Here is a 12,970-nt window from a genome sequence, read left to right as displayed (position 1 = left end):
GTGGATACTTCTGAGAGCGCTTGGAAGCTCCTCTGTTGGCTTGGCTGGCGTGCGTGTGCGTGCGCTCGTGCACACCATCTGCACGCGGATGGCGTGCGGCTCGGCGGTGTCGAGCCCAGTCGACCCACACACACACACACACACACGTGGAGCAGAGCCGCGAACCGGGCGGCCATCTTTGAAGGAGATAATGTCACCCGAGTGAAGAAAGTTGGTTTTGAAAGTCAACTGGATTCAGAAACCGGGAAGTGTGTGTGTGTGTGTGTGTATGTGTGTGTGTGTGTGTGTGTGTGTGGGGTGGCGTCGCCTAATTAGCTGAATATTTCAACTACTTTGAAAGTATGATTGGAGGCGACGCTGCCGGACCGAACGAAACACTTTAAATGGTTTGTTCTGGTGAGAGAGTGAGCTGCACCGCCACTTTCTCTCTGCTGATCACTTTGAAGGCAAAACAACAATGAAACAGCTGAGCGTGTGTGTGTGTGTGTGTGTGTGTGTGTGTGTGTGTGTGTGTGGAGGGGAGGGGCCCTGATGCGAATGGGCCTTTCAACAGACAGCGGTGGAGTGAAGGAGGAGTGCGAATGAGAAAAGAGGCATTTAGCCTTTCTCCGGTCCTTCAGCTCGTAAAACGCGACGGCGTGCTGCTGGGTCACGTTTCATGTTTCAGGATCCGCTTGAATGGTAAAAAAAAACAAAAAAAACAAACTTCAAAACATATGTATGTAATGTATCGTATAAGCAAGTAATAATCTGTCTCCAACATTAATCCAACATTACACACTGAAATCAGTGAAGAAACTCTAAATCGTCTGGTCAGATACGCAACATCTTTTTCCATTTTCACACAGAAAAGTGGATCACAAATTATATTGTTCAAAATAATACGTTCAGGTTAATGTTAAGGACAGTTTTCTTCTTCTGCAGTTTGGGAGGATCCAGACTTTTCCCTCTATAGGTGCTTTAAATAGTATTTCATCCACTCGGCTTTTTTTTAGCGGAGGAAAAAGTGCCTGACAATCATTTTGATTGCTATATGGTAAATACCCCAACTTCACACCCTCAGCTCTTGTCTCTCCATTAAGTTTAATTTCCCCAGTGCAGAAGCATCTCTTGTACTTTGTCAAGCAGTGTCAAAATCGCCCGGAGTCATCCGCCAACAAGCAAAGAGCTCTCAATAAAAGGTGAATAAGCTGTCAGTCATGCGGCGGCGGCGTCCATCAGAGACGGGAGGCGGCGCGCCGCAAAATACAGCGGGGCGTCCAGGAGCGCTGCTTTTTCAACGGGACAGCCGGCGGGGAGCCCGATCTGAGCCGGCAGCCTCGCAGGACAAACTCCGGAGTCCAGCGCGAGGAATTAAACCGGCGTTTTGTCGAAAAATGAAAAAGTAGACTTCGCCTGCTGAGACTTGGGCTGCAAGCGAACTCAGACATATTCAGATGAGTCTCTCCACGGGAAACACATCCAGAATGAATATATATTGTTTTTAGAGTTATGCTGATGATTCGTATCGCTCTGTGTGTGTGTGTGTGTGTGTGTGTGTGTGTGTGTGTGGAAGAGGAAGAACAGCAGTTAGATGATAGAAGAAAAAAAAATCGTACTGCAAGGAGGCCAGAAAGGAGGAGAGAGAAACTGTCATATCTCCGCTGTAATAGGGGAAAGAGAGCCTTTGCTGATTGGAGTTGCCATGGTGACAGTTGGCACCTAGTACATGTGTGCGTGATTGTATTTTGTGTGTGTGTGTGTGTGTGTGTGTGTGTGTGTGTGTGTGTAGGGGGGGTGTTCTTGATGTGAGTGTGTGGAGTCTGAGGTTTTGAAAAGGGGGGATCTTGTTGTGGGATTATCGGTGTTGTCAAAGGCAAATGAGGAAGAGAGCCAGACACACACACACACACACACACACACACACACACACACACACACACACACACACACACACACACACGGGAAGAGGAACGTGTGTGAGAAAGGGATGCGATAATGCACTTAACTTTCACTTGCTGGTCTGAATGAGTGAATTTAACTGGATGACGCCACCCGTCACACACACACACACACACACACACACACACACGAGCTGGAACCGGTGAGAAAACTCTTCTCCTGGAGGCTGACTCCAAACTCTAAAAGGCCCGTTTACACGACGACGTTTCAGGTGGGAACGTTTTCTGTCTTTCTGTTTCGGTGAAGTTGGGTGTCGGTGCACTGAAATCCACGCAGAGCGACTCCAAACTCAATCGCTCGTCAAACTTTAAAACATCTCCTCGTTTGTCTCTCCAAGGATGATAGATCTTCAGAATGTGAGCCTGTAAACAGATCGAGGTCCTCACAACAGTAATGAACACACACACACACACACACACACACACACACACACACACACACACACACACACACACACAGGTAATGACTGCAACACAGTCATTATTTTCAATTCCCCATTCCTGGGTGGCTCCCGTCTAAAGGTCACGGCAATAGCTTGTAAAGTGTTGCTGGGGGTCACGCGGCGGTTTGTGGAGACGGGGGCGCCGGCACCTCGCGTGTCACGCTCATTATCAGTAATGGCCGCGGTGCTGCGGCGCGTCACGGCCCGCTCGGGGTCAACGCCGTCCCGGGTGGCGGAAAAATAAACAACAAAAACCCTCAAAGACGCTTTAAAGGAGCGTCACAGGCGTGTTTCCACAGCAAACGCCGCTGCACAGAGTCTCGGCCAATGCAGAGTTATCACTATGATCACAACGGCCGTTCAACATGTGAGAGAAGAAGAAATAAGCGACGGCTGCAGATCCGCTTCCACTTTCCCCGAGGTGGAGTTCCGGCTGCGAGTTCCTGCTGAGTAAATACAATAATCTGGCCGAGCCCGCCGTCATTTCGCTTCAAAATCCGGAGAGCGGCGGCGGGAAAGCGCTCATAAATCATTCACTTGTTGTTCTGCAGCCCAGATTCGGAGGAGATGAAGACATCGCAGTCTGCAGCTTCCCGTCCCGCGTCACGGCCGCCGTCTCACGCTCGCCGAGCTCCTGAGAGAAAATCCCAGCGCAACTTTCCATCTTCCTGGAGAGGAAACTGCATCCATGTGGCCGAGGCAGGCTTCCTATATGACAGCTTCATGATGATTAGGCCCAGAGGCAGGCGAGAGGGTGTGTGAGAGTGTGTGTGTGTGTGTGTGTGTGTGTGTGTGTGTGGAGATGGAGAGGAGGACGAGGTAACCGAGCTGATCCACAGTACACAAAGAACCAGCAGCTGCTGTAAATGATAGCAAGGTCATCACTGCTGCAGCCGCTGCATCCAGAGTGTGTGTGTGTGTGTGTGTGTGTGTGTGTGTGTGTGTGTGTGTGTGTGTGTGTGTGTGTGTGTGTGTGTGCGTGCATGACGGGAAAGTTGGCAAGTGAGGGTGTGCAGATACATTCTCATCCCACTTTTTCTAACTTCCCAATAAAATGTAAACGGGGTGCATTTTGCGGCGACTGTGCTGCTGCGAGTGTGTGTGTGTGTGTGTGTGTGTGTGTGTGTGTGTGTGTGTGTGTGTGTGCGTGTGTGAGTGGCGGTGGGTAATCTGGGCGGACGAGCCGCTGCAGACAGCTGACGGCGCAGAAGACAGGAAGCAGAAAAGAGAGAGCGACTGTTTACACGGCGCGCAGCCGTCCAGTTGCCTCCCTCTTCGTATCATTTCATGTTGTGTGGAGACTGTTGGGATCTGGGATCAGAGCCAAAGCAGCTCATCAGTCATGTTCCGTGTGTGTGCGCGCGCGTGTGTGTGTGTGTGTGTGTGTGTCCACTGAAAGCTTTAACTCCTCAATAACAAAAGGAGAAAGAGAGTGGAGCGCTTCCCGGGTGAATACAGCTTTTCTAATGCAGCAGTGCAGACAGCCTGTACCTGCATGGGTGCTAGCGCGCCAACAGAAGCTAGCATGCTAATGGTGCCACATGCAGGAGTTGCTGCTGTCGATCTGAGGCTGTGCGCTTCTCAGACTTTCCGAGAAAACTAAGGTTAGAAATATTCCCGCCGCAGCGAGCGTAATCTGCATCGCGTTTTGAAAAGTGGAGCCCTACTTTCCAGCGATTTCTCGTCAGGGTTCCTTTGCTGACATGCTGGCTGCTGACGGGCGATGCTGCGTTCAGGTCCAGCATGGAAAACCCCCCTCCTCAGAAGAGCTGCTGTTCTGGAACATTCTGTTCATCCATCGATGTCCAGGTCCGCAAGAAGAATCTTAAAAGCATTTTTTGGGGGGAAAACACACATCATTCATTTCAATTTCACGATCCTGACGTTTGGCGACGGCTCATCTGGAGAGTTTCCTCCTCTTGGATCTGACCGTGTTGTATTTTTATCATTTCTGCAGCAGCAGCAGCAGCGAGACGATTTGGCTCCAGAGCAACGCCAGGAATGAAATCCTCCCATGTAAACAGAGTGGAGGTGCACTGAAAATGTCACATTAGCTATATTTATGAAAACCTTCCCGATCGGCCTCGCCGTACTCTAGATTTCCTCGCGGTGCGATAAGTTTTTTAATGAATTGGCCGCCGTCCAGCAGCACAATATCACCGCAGCGAGGCGAAGCATCTGATGGGCTCTGCTGATGTGAGCCGCTAAAAACGGCGATGCCATTAGTGTGGGCCGCGCGGTCCCCTGCCATTATCTTAGCAACGCCATCTTGACATAAACATTTTGGAGGCAATTAAAGATTATGTGTGTGTGTGTGTGTGTGTGCGTGTGTGAGGCTGTCAAAGAGCAATTACGGTGACAATGTCCTCAATGCCGCCGCAGACGTCTAATTTTCATATCAGAGGAGACTGTGATGTTTCCCAATTTGATTAATCTGTTTTCAGAAGGACGCATTCGGAAAAACCTACACACGAAAACACACGGAGCCACAAGCACACACACACACGCTCACGCGTGTGTGTGCAGATGAGATGGATGCGAAGCGGCAAATGGCTCTTAATTGATGCGCCACGTCCTTTGTTTCATTATTTACAGGCCTGCCTCATTATTCGAACATTCCTGACTCTCAGTTCTCCACGGAGCCGCTTCCGTGACACAAACAAACCAGAACCGGAGCCGCTCCGTCACGACGGGAGAGGGTGGTGTGTGTGTGTGTGTGTGTGTGTGTGTGTGTGTGTGTGTGTGTGTGCAATCCTTTACATATGAGCCGATTCTTCGTCGCGTCTGTTTCGTGAGCGTGTGCAACGTTCGGATAAATCCAGCGCAGGAGGGCGACGAGCGAAATTCAGATCTCACGGCTGTAGATCTTAAAAAGTTAAACCTTATTTCAGAAGTCTGGGAACGTCCCCAACTCTCACACTGCAAGTCCTCGTTTCTTCAGGTGTTTTTCACATTATATGATAGTACATATTAAATGCATCCAAAAAAAAAGCGATAAAGCACAAGAATTTTTCATAAAATAACAGTTTTCAAAATGAGTGACAAGAAAAAAAAGGAGTTAAATATCAGATATCAGTAAGGATCTGTTTAAACAGAAACATATGGATGTATTTAATGAGTCCTGAAGGATCTGGATCCACTGCTGCACCGCTCATTACCCATGCACGCTCAGGTAAAACATGCAAACCGCGCTCGGAGAGAGCTGCAGGTTTCTGCTCTTTGCTCCGTCCAACAGTGAAATTACATTTCTGCCTTTGGATAGAAAACAAAGTGGGAGTGAGATAAGTGGGCTCGGCCGCGCTGTGTATTTCTAACAGCAGTCTGCTCATTTCTTCCCCCACACACACACACACACACACACACACACACACAATTTCCACATCTGGGCTCTGCGCTATGCGATCAGCCGTGCTGACATTTAAAATGAAATCCTATTTATTACAGCGACACCTCTGAAAGCGAGCCAGCGGCGCCGGTATCTTTGTCTTCCAGGAGCAAAGTTTGCCGGCTGGCAGATTCAATGAGGTTGTTGTGCGTTTGGTGGGAAAAACTCACCGTTTCAACACATCAAAAAAAAAAAAAAAATAAATAAAAAAGCATCAGATGTTCTGCTGATCAGGACGGGAGTGAAGCCGAAGGTGTTAATACGTCTCAGGTTCCTCGTCATGACCTGCGAGATCGGTTTTTCCACATGATGTAAATGCCACTTCGGAAGCCAAAGCCTGGAAACACAAAGCGAGATATGTGGCAGATTTTACCGTAAACGCGATCACGTGTGTGTGTGTGTGTGTGTTTGTGTGTGTGTGTGAGTGAGATCACACTATTCGGGCCTTAATCGAAGCGGCGTGCGGCGCCAGAACGGCCATTACGGCCCCAATCTTGATCTAATCTGCAGAGTTAGTGGCCTTAAATAGATCATGCTCCCGTACCGGGGTCCGGTCGCAGAGGGGGGGAAGCCCGGCATATGCTGCATGTGTGTGTGTGTGTGTGTGTGTGTGTGTGTGTGTGTGTGTGAGAGAGAGAGCGAGCGAGAGCGCATGTGAGCGTACACGAACAGGAGCGGACAGCTGAAACCCGGCCAGAGGCGGAACGGCGTGCCTGCAGCATGAGCAGCAAACTTTCCAGAGAAACCGAGACCCGCAGCTGGTCCCCGCAGAGCGCCGGCCCTAACGCAAGGTGACACACACACACACACGCACACACACACGGTGGGAAGGTGGGGGAGGGAGCTGGAGGATGGGGGAAGAAATGTTGAGCAAACGCAGCGGATGAAAAACAAAACAAGCGTGAGAAACGCTCCGCAGAGGTAAAACACTACCTGCCAGAGCGGCAGACTGTCAATCACCCGGCCCTCGACGAGGCCAGCTGCAGCTGATACACACACACACACACACACACACACACACACACACACACACACACACCGATGGGTCAATTACAGGCCGGCCAGGCTGAATGTCACGGCCGCACGGACACTAAACCGAAGGCTTAACCTCCTCACACCGCATCAATACGCCTCAGCTGAGAGGAGGACACACACACACACACACACACACACACACACACACACACACACACACACACACACACACACACACACACACACACACACACACACACACACACACACTGACAGCACATGCATGAAGGGTTTTAGCCACTTTTTTTCAGGCGAACATGCGAGAGTAACCGTAGATCTGCACTCCGGAGAGAAGGAATGTGATCGAGTTTCAGCTCGGGTCCGTTCGCCTCTTCATCGCCGTCGGTTCGGGATAAAAATTTCATCGCTTACTTCAGCGTCAAAGTTCACGGCTCGGTGCTGGAAATGCACACACACACACACACATACACACACATACACGAGAACAGACGCTAAAGCACAAACAATGCCTGTTCCTCTGAGCAGTCACACCACAACGCGACCTGACAGATTGGGACGTCACGAACGCAAAGTTCCACCAATTAGGGCTGATTCAGCGGCGTTCCTGTAAATAGGAACAATGAGGCGGCGCTCGCTGGGGACGTGTGGGAGCGGGGAGCGCCGTAAACTCGGGAGGAGCGAGGAGAGGCTGTGAAAAAGTCGCTTTTTTAATCGTATTTACACAAATAGGACGTGGGTGTTTTCATTGTGTAATGAAGCAAAATTAGGAGCGGCTCGGAAAGCCTGGTGTGTGAAGCTTCTGCGCGGCGACACCAACATGAAGGGAGGCTTCGGGGAGCGTATCTAAGGTGAGAACGCACGACGAGGGTGACTCTCGACAGCCGCTACAACGACGGGACGGAGAAAATCTACATCATGAGGTCAAAAGAGGCGGACACCAGTCAGAAGTGAAGGCAGCCGAACGCAGCAAAGGTTGAAAAAAAAAAAAAAAAAAAAAAACTACAGCAACTTCTTCAGCTCAACAAAAGCACGCAACGTGTCTCCATCGTATTGTTTAAACTGACGCACGCGGCAAGAAGTCCCGAGAGGCCGTCTGAGGAGTACTCTAAATTCCTACAGTGTTTCTGCTCCTGAAGGCACCATTCCAGAAGCAGAACCACTTAAAATCCGACATATCACAAAAGCAGCGTGCTCACACACTTCCCCTGTGCAAGGACACACACACACACACACACACACACACACACACACACACACACACACACACACACTCCCTCCGCTGCGCTCTCAGGAGGAGCAGGAGGACGTGACTTGCCCTCATGGAAACCGACCGGCCTTCACCCCTCCAGGCCGCCTCTGCTATTCATGCTGTGTGTGTGTTTGTGTGTTTGTGTGTGTGTGTGTGTGTGTGTGTGTGTCCTTCATGAGTCAAACACCCAGTGGAGTCAGCCTCAGGCCCTTCATGTGTCCAGACCCTCACCTCTCTCACACACACACACTGAGGCCACAATGGCAACTCTATCTGGCTGAGGATGGCCTTGTGTGTATATAAGATTCTGTGTGTGTGTGTGTGTGTGTGTGTGAGAGAGAGCTGGGAATGAAACAGAGCACACAGGGAATCCCCCCCCGTTCTTCGCCCTCTGAAGTGGGGTGGGCTGAGATAAGGCGTGTTACCAAAACAGCGTCTCTCCGAGGGTGGTCGGAAAGGCCTGGCCGCAGATCCCCGCTGTTTACAGGGGAAGTCCACGATGTGGATGGGAGACACAGCCGGAGCGAGTGAGTGTGTGTGTGTGTGTGTGTGTGTGTGTGTGTGTGTGTGTGTGTGCGTGCGTGCATGCCGGACTGGGTGGCGGTCATCTTGTTGCATCTGATGGAAAGACTGTGCACCACTCAAGCCGGGGTCTCTGCCAGCGAGTGTGTATTTAAATCAGGGAAAAGGTCACACCAGTGCAGAGGGGCGATGAGAAACCCGCCCCCTGTCGGGCGGAGTGTGTGTGTGTGTGTATGTGTGTGTGTGTGTCGGTGCTGCACACACTAAAAAAAGAGCAGCGCCGACCTACATTTAAACTTTATTTGCACATCTTTTATTAACTTATTCTGCAGAGGGGCTTTACCTCAGTGACTTGTAACGAGATCGTGTGTGTGTGTGTGTGTGTGTGTGTGTGTGTGTGTCGCTCTCATTTCCTCCCTATCACAGAGCTTATCTCTGGACTGCGGAGAATTGGGGGAGAGTGACAGAATGGAAAGAGGAGACGGAGGAGCGGGAGAACGACACACCGGCGGCGGCGATGGAAAGTGGAGCTGCGGAGTGAGAAGGGCAGGCAGTTGCTCGACGTGTGTTTCGGTGTGGAGGTCTCGCTGTTATGTCTGCGGAGGAGCTATAATGAAAGGGGGGGTGGGGGGGGCGACACTTGAAAATGACTCTGCGAAAAATCTGCAAATCCGTCTCAGAAACGGAGAGAACACTCCGCGGCGAAGGAACCAACAATTACAGCGTGTTTTGCTCCTCTGCAGGAAAACCTGCTGCAGGAAAGAGTTTTGCATAAAAAAACTGAGAAGCTGCTGAATAAAAAACAAAAACAGCAAACTTCTCCCTGTGTTTCCTCCTTATCTCCCCCAGGCAGCAGCTCTGCAGCGAACAACTGCCTCCAGAAAATAAGCCAGAGGTGGAAACCAGATGTACCTGGTCAACACACACACACACACACACTCTCTGATTGAGACAAGCCGATGAAGCAAGTTTGTCTTCACTGCAAAAAGCTTCTCAATTAGCAGCTAATTGCCCGGCGTTAACGAGCAGGACATTTCTTAGCACTAATGAAGCTGGTGGCAGGCGCAGAGAAAAACACTGTGTGTGTGTGTGTGTGTGTGTGTGTGTGTGTGTGTGTGTGTGTGTGTGTGTGTGTGTGTGTGTGTGTGTGTGTTTCTGAACGACAGAAAGCGGGGGGAGAGAGCGATCTAATGGAGTCAGGTCGGCAGCTCATTTTCAGCGAGCTGTTTGGCATTCTCTGGAAGGAATGCGTGGATGGATTACACTGCTGGCTGCTGCAGCGACTTTCCAATGAGGCTCCACTTTGTCTTCAACCTTATCTAATCCGCGGTGGAACGGCCGCGTCTGCAAAAACCCAGAGCGGGCCGGAAATCCGACGACCTGCCTGCCCGTCGACCGCAGCCGCGTGGATCCGCATGTGACGCCGTCAGTCCCACCTGGTCCAGGACCACGGAGTGCGTCCAGGCGTCGCCGGCAGGTCTGTTATCCGACGTCAACAAGGCAGGAGGACCTGCTGGGGGCATCATGACAGAGCAAAGCATCATGGGATTTATTACTGACCGGACTGGACGATGTTCCAGATGTGTCTGGACCAGGGCCGGACTCTCTCTATTACATTAATTTGTTTTTTTTATTCGAAATGACATCCAAATATCACAATGACTCTTCAGATTTCTCCCAAAAAACTAATTTTAGTCTCATGAAACTTAAAGGTGTAATACAACATTTTGATTTCCGGGTGGATCACCTAAATAATTGGTGGGTCCGTTTGTCAATCATTCTGACGAGCTGCTTTCGTAAGGCGGTTCTCCGTGCTTGCGCCCAATCAGCTTCTCCCTTTTGCGCATGCGCATTCAGAGTGTTTATGTAGCCGGTGAGCTTCTGAGCTAGTACTGACCGATGGCGAGTCTGACATAATGAAACTGTAACTGTTTCGGAAAAAAAGCTTTATTTATGTGCGAGGCGGATCGCAGAAACTGTAAACAGAGCCGTGCACGCCGGAGAAGAGGAGATCGCGCTCGTACACTTCCGCGTTTCCTGGGAGAAGCAGGAGAGCCGGGCGGATGGTCTGGCGCATGCGCGTTGTTCAAAAAGTGAGTAACAGACTTGGGGCTTCGTCTTTTCGAGAAAAACGTGTATTTCACCTTTAACTTTGGTGAACTCTTCTTCTCCTGCTCATGTTTGTCTCACCCGGAGAATAAAAAAATAGTTATTTCCCCCTGTTTTAGTCTGTTTGTCTGAATCTATCCGACATTTCAAACTGAAATATTTCTCGAAAACAACACAGATCTTTAGCTCCGCTCACCTCCGTCGCCTCTTCCTCTCCGCGGCTGCGCTTCTTCTTCGTGGGTGTTTATCTTGACTGCCTCGTGCAGTGGCAGCGCCTCCTAGCGTTAACTGTTGGAACTGCTCCGAAAACTGAAGCATCGTTTTATTTCTTTCTTTATTTTTTTATGAGACACGCATAGTAAAATCTCATGAGTTAGAGTATCATAGATTAAAAATGAATTTTTTAATGTATTTTTTTTTTTTACATAAATAGTCACAGACAACCCATTTTTTTAAGGATGAAAACAAACAGAAAAAGAGATAAAAAAAATTAGAAGAAATGAGATTAAAGACTGAAATTGTGACAACGTTGCGCACAAAAATGAAAAATAAAAAAACATTCTTAAAAGAAGTGAAATCAAACAGGGTGAATTGATGGGCTGTAATACCACAGGTGACCACTAGTTGGACAGTGAATCCTCTGACAGAACAGAAAGCGATGCAAACTATTGATTATGGGGCAAAGATCAGATGAGGCTCAGGCATTACCTCTAAAATTCATATTTAAGTTGAATTTACATCAGAACTGATCTGCATGCAGCTGCTGCAACAGGAGACGAACGCCAGTCGGTCTCAAAACTGACTGCAGCACTTTGTAGCTTCATGTTTGACATCCAGGCGGAGAAATGAGTTAACCGGAGAATAACGTTGCCTCATCGCTTGAAGTTTTCATGGCATTTGGGAAACACCCCCAGTTTATAGCGAGGATGATTCATCGCCTTGGAGTTCGTACAGAAACCAAACGGTGTGTAATCCCCCGCCGCGCCTGGCAGCGCTCCATCTTCGCCGGGCGGCCGAGCTAACAGGGACACGTAACATATTAGCGCCATCTTTTTCCTGCCGCTCGTCGCGGCCCAACCCTCCCAACACCAGCTCGCCCCCTCCTGACCGAGCGTCCCCCGGCTGCCAAGCAAAACACCTGGCATCTGCATGAGAAGGGCGCCAATTTCACAGTGACTGCCAGGCGGTCAGCTGAGCCGCCGCCGCCGCCGCCGCCACACACATACTGCTGACATGTGTGTGAGGGCAGAGCGACGGAGGGGTGCTCTGCCACTGTGAAGACGATCCGTGTGTGTGTCGGAGCTGACAGCAGGTGTGTGTGTGTGTGTGTGTGTTGGGAAACCCACAGAATAAGAACTTAATACAGCAGGAGTGTGTGCATGACAGGCAGCTCGGTCTGGACGCCTGTAAAACTCTTTTTTTTTTTTTTTTGGCAACCTCAGAGCTTCTGGAAACAACTTTGCGTTCACATGCAGGGGCACACTTGTGTTTGTACAAAGTGCATGTGTGTGATTTTCTGTGGTTCCAGTGTCTCGCTGACGCTGATGCGTTTCCCAGTCGCGCGCCTCCCGTCCGCTGGCAGCGGTTCGGTGCGTGTCGGCGCTGAAAGGCTGACGGACGGGGTCCAGGGGTCACGGACTTCAGCCGTCGCTGGCCGCATCGCGGCCCCCGCGGACCGCGGCGCTTTCTGCCGTCTTTTCGGCCGAGAGGGAGACGGCAGATGCAGAAGTAACCCGGCCCCAAAGAGAGGAGCGGAACTCCTGCCTCCTTCCCCGTAATGGGATGTATGAACCTTTCATTGTTGCCACGACGATGTCATCAGCTCTGAAAGGGGGCTGCTGTGCCAGGAGCGGCGGCCGCGTTGCCATGGCGACGGCCGGTGTAGAAGATGGTGGTTGGTTGGTGGCTTGGCGGCGGTGTGTGGGCGAACAGGAGAGGCAGCCGGAGAGCCGGCGTCGCTTTTAGGGGTAAATATGGTCCAAATTAGCAGCGCGGCTGCGTCGCGTTCGCGAGGAGGAGGAGAAGAAGAAGAAGAAGGAGGGAAAAAAAAAAAAAAAGAAAGAGACGCATTAAGTAAAAAACGGAGGTCTTAAACACAACACAAGGTGAAACCAAGCAAGAATATTGCACAGGATATGAAATTATTTCCAATATCAGCCCAACTGTGGAAATTCAATTTCACAGTTGGTGAACAATATCAAACAAACACACTGGCTGAAAGAACACACTCCAGCTGGAGTGACGCTGAATGAAACGGCGGCGCCGAGGCGGGTGAAGGGCAGGCTAACGGCGAGCGCCAATCCATAACTGCACCGATCTCCATATT

The sequence above is a fragment of the Salarias fasciatus genome (assembly GCF_902148845.1).
Source record: "Salarias fasciatus chromosome 23 unlocalized genomic scaffold, fSalaFa1.1 super_scaffold_20, whole genome shotgun sequence".
NCBI lineage: Eukaryota > Metazoa > Chordata > Actinopteri > Blenniiformes > Blenniidae > Salarias > Salarias fasciatus.
The sequence above is the reverse complement of the archived record's forward strand: the minus strand, read 5'-3'. Positions refer to the sequence as shown.